Consider the following 4,581-nt stretch of genomic DNA (forward strand, 5'->3'; position numbering starts at 1 on the left):
AGGTGTCTCAGAGCAGCTTACAAACTCCTTTCCCTCCCCCTCCCCACAACAGACACCCTGTGAGGTCGGTGGGGCTGAGAGAGCTCTTGACAGAAACTGCTCTTTTTCAAGAACAGCTCTTATCAGAACCACGGCCTGCCCAAGGTCATCCAGCCAGGTGCGAGTGGAAGAGGAGTGGGGAATCACACCCGGTTCTCCCGGATTAGAGTCCGCGCACTTAACCACTGCCCCAAACAGGGTTGCAAAGTCGACTTACCTGGAAAGCGGGGGGATTCCTGGCTCTGTCGGGAGCCTCCCCGTGTGTGTGCCTTGCGTGCGCCACGATGACATCACCGGAAGTGATGTCATCGCGTCGCCCACGTTGGGGGCGGGGCACCGTGACTTGAGGGAAAACCGTAGAGTTTTCCCTCGATTCACAGAGTGTCCCCCCCACAACGTGGCCAGCATGATGATGTCGCCTCCGGGTGACATCATCACGCTGGGGACGCCCTCCGGCCGGGGGTGGAGTTCCCCACGGGGCCCAATCCACCGGCGGCAGGCAACGGGCCTCCCGGACGGGAATTTACCTGCCCCCAGCGGGAGCTTGTCAAGCCTAGTTGCCAGCTCTGGTTTGGGAAATATCTGGGGAGTGGGGACTGGAGAGGGTGGCGTTTGGGGAGGGGAGTGGCCTCCTTAAGGCACAAGGCCACAGAGTCCGCCCTCCAAAGCAGCCATTTTCTCCAGGGGAACTGATCTCCATTGTCTGGAGAATTGTCTATTGTCATAGCAGGAGATCTCCAGGTCCCACCTGGAGGTTAGCAACCCTAGTATTTGCTGTTAGGGTTGCCAGCTCCAGGTAGGGATGTTCCTGGGGGCTTGGGGGTGGGGCCTGGAGTGGGCAGGGTTTGGGAAGGGGAAGGATCTCAGTGAGGCGTAATGCCCTAGAATCCACCTTCCATGGCAGCCATGTTCTCCAAGGGAGTTGGAGTCTAGAGGTCTCTGGAGTCTAGAGGTCAGTCTAGAGGTCCATGGCAGCCATGTTCTCCAAGGGAGTTGGAGTCTAGAGGTCTCTGGAGTCTAGAGGTCAGTTGTAATTCCGCCGGGTCTCCAGCCGCTCGCTGGAGGTTAAGAGCAACAAAGTAACCCCATGTACAAAGCATTCACTGAATATTAATTATCAGAATTTACAAGTCCGATATCATATAACATTTGACGTTTCAAACACTATCAAGTTTCAGAAGCAGTTACTCAAAGATACAAGATTTTCACAAGGAAAGAATCCTAATCCAAGAAGAAGAGGAAGAGAGTTTGGAGTTATACCCCACCCCCCTTCACTCACAGTCTCAGAGCGGCTTACAAACTCCTTTCTCTTCCCCCTCCCCACAACAGACACCCTGTGAGGTAGGTGGGGCTGAGAGAGCTCTTTCGAGGACTGCTCATGAGAGAACAGCTCTGGGAGAACTACGGCTTGCCCAAGGTCATCCAGCAGCTGCAAGTGGAGGTGTGGGGAATCAAACCCGGTTCTCCCAGATTAGAGTCCGAGCACTTAACCACTACACCATGGGTCATGATGGTGGTTTTAAAGTCGCAGCTGACTTACGGCGGCTAGGGGTGCCAGGTCTCCACTGGCCACCAGAGGTGGAAGGCGGAGGGGATAAGATTACCAGATCCAGGTGGGGAAGTACCTGGACATTTGAGGATGGAGCCTGGGGAGGACAGGGACCTCAGTGGCGTACAGTGCCGTACAGTCCAACTTCCAAGGCGGCCATTTTCTCCTGGGGAAATGACCTCTGTAGTCTTGAGATGAGCTGTAATTCAGGGTGATCCCCAGGCCCCACCTGGAGGCTGGCATCCATAAGGTGGCAACCCTGCAGGGTTTTCAAGGCGAGAGATGTTCCGAGGTGGTTTGCCATTGCTTGCCTCTGAGTAGCAACCCTGGTATCTGATGAAGTGAGCAGTGACTCACGAAAACTCATACCCTACCACAAATTGCGTTAGTCTTTAAGGGGCTACTGGACACACACCCCTCCCCTCCTCCTCCTCCTTTTTAATTTATTATTATTTTCAACAGTAAATACAAAAATTTCCAATCAAGTTTGCATAAACATCAATCTCAATTTTTTAAAAATGCAATTCCAACTATAACAGATCACCGCATAGGTCGTATACATCTTATACAGCTATTAATCTTAACAATCATTGGCACACTATCAATTGTCTCACCATAAGTGTAACAAATCTATAATATCAGGAATTTCTTTCTGTTCTATCAAATACTGTAATATAGGAAACCACGTCACAGAAAAATTAGATTGTGATCTTTGAGGATAAAAATCATTAACACTCTCTGTAAGTCTTGCCATTTTGTACGTATTCCATAATCCAGTTCTGTTTAATTGGTCTCTGTTTACTTTCCCAATGTAGTGCAACAGCATGTTTAGCCGCTGCTAAAAGAATGGCAATTTGATGTATAGTACTATCTACTGATATAGCTATACTCCAATGATGCAAAAGATTCTTCTTCTTCTTCTTCTTCTTCTTCTTCTTCTTCTTCTTCTTCTTCTTCTTCTTCTTCTTCTTCTTCTTCTTCTTCGCAGCATGTACATATTCTGAGTCATTAGCTCAAGTAAATACCCAGCTTTTGGGCTTCAATGTCTCAATGGCTTGGTTAGATGAATTTAATTTTGATTTTATTTATTTTTTCCAACGTCACCCTCAATTCATTGGGCAAAGGGCTTTTAAACATCCAACACAAATGCTTATGAAGAGTTCAGACAGTGAGGCCCGTCTTGACAGAAGAAGAAGAGATTGGATTCATACCCCGCCCTTCACTACCCAAAAGTGTCTCAGAGCATCTTACAAACTCCTTTCCCTTCCCCTCCCCACAACAGACACCCTGTGAGGCAGGTGGGGCTGAGAGAGCTCTTGACAGAAACTGCTCTTTTTCAAGGACAGCTCTGACAGAACTACAGCTTGCCCAAGGTCATCCAGCAGGTGCAATTGGAGGAGTGGGGGAATCAAACCCGGTCCTCCCAGATTAGAGTCCGCGCACTTAACCACTACGCCAAACTGACAGGGGCATTCTCTGTACTCTGCCTCACACACACAACATAGGGTTACCAACTCCAGCCTGGGATGTTCCTGGATATTTGGGGGTGGAACCCAGGGAGATAGCTTAGAGGGAGCATTGCACACAACATAAGGTTACCAACTCCAGCCTTGGATGTTCCTGTATATTTGGGGGTGGAACCCAGGGAGGGTGCGTTTTGGGGAGCGGAGGAACCTCAGCTTATTTATATCGATATCTAATGCATTCTTTGATGGGGGGGTCCTGCAAAAGAGTTATTGTAATCTGGCCGTTTCGGGGGTGCCGGAGGATCCGTGCTGCGCTCCTCCAGCGTAGGCGGTGCTCCAGTGGGCTTCTTGGATGTTGATTCCTCCGGGGGCTGCCCTGCCTCCTGCCGCTCGTCTCAAACCGCTTCGTTCCCCTCTGCAAACACATCTGTTTGTCCCATTAGACCCGGCATTAGAAGCCCGTTAGCCTCCCGAGGAGGGCAAACAGGGCTCTTTGCAATTCATGGCCACCAAATGAACGTGGCGTGTGTTGGAGGAGAGGGGGTGGACACCTGCCACGTCCCCCCTCTCCTTCCTGTCAACCCCCAGGTACTCCGGTTCTCTGCCATGGGGAAGGGTGGGAGTAAATACACAAAGGGCCCCCCAACTTGTGGACTGGGCCTAATGGGACCCATTTAGCACCTAGTTAGCAGCACAATTAGCTCTCTTTACCCTTCCTGATCTTCCTTGGGAGGGGGGAGTTCAGGCCTACTCGGTTCCCCTCATTTCAGTGCTGTTTTGCCTATAAATGTAGCTGCCAAGCCTGGAGAGTCCAGTCGGTGTGGAAGAGCCCAAAGGGAACAGAGCCATGGCCCTTTCTCAGCTTCTCCTGTGTTTCTTCCTGGCCTGGGTGCCAGCCTGCTCCGCCCGACCCTCCCGTGCCCACCTGGCAGCGGGCGACTCTGAAGACCAGCGAGCGGAGGCCCTCAAGAGACTCTTGCAAGTCTTCGGCATCATGGACATTCCCCCATCCCCTCACGGAGTCAAGCAGCCCCCTCAGTACATGGTGGATCTCTACAACACGGTGGCCGGGGCCGACGGGGTCACCAAGGACCCCGATATCTTGGAAGGGAACACGGTGCGCAGCTTTTTGGACAAATGTGAGTATTGCCACTCGGCCGGGGATGGCGTAGAGCTGGTGACAGGCTGGATACGAATGGTGTTTTCTTGGCCAGCTCAAAGGGGGGGGAGGGGGGGAGCCTAGCAGAGAAAATCCTACACCAGTTTGGTGTAGTGGAGACAGTTTGGTGTAGTGGTTAAGTGTGCGGACTCTAATCTGGGAGAACCGGGTTTGATTCCCCACTCCTCCACTTGCAGCTGCTAGATGACCTTGGGCAAGCCGTAGTTCTGAGAAGAAGAAGAAGAAGAGAAGAGATTGGATTTATACTCCGCCCTTCACTTGGAGTCTCAGAGCGGGTGACAAACTCCTTTCCCTTCCCCTCCCCACAACAGACACCCTGTGAGGTGGGTGGGGCTGAGAGAACTCTG

At 51.6% G+C, this 4,581-nt stretch overlaps 1 pseudogene; it reads left to right on the top strand.

Moving 5' to 3' along the window:
- The first annotated feature begins 3,901 nt into the window (after positions 1-3,901).
- The window catches only part of LOC107123489, a 12,328-nt pseudogene continuing 11,648 nt past the window's right edge, over positions 3,902-4,581 (top strand).

This window comes from Gekko japonicus, unplaced genomic scaffold, assembly GCF_001447785.1.
Source record: "Gekko japonicus isolate JY-2015 unplaced genomic scaffold, Gekko_japonicus_V1.1 scaffold3822, whole genome shotgun sequence".
NCBI classification, from domain to species: Eukaryota; Metazoa; Chordata; class Lepidosauria; order Squamata; family Gekkonidae; genus Gekko; species Gekko japonicus.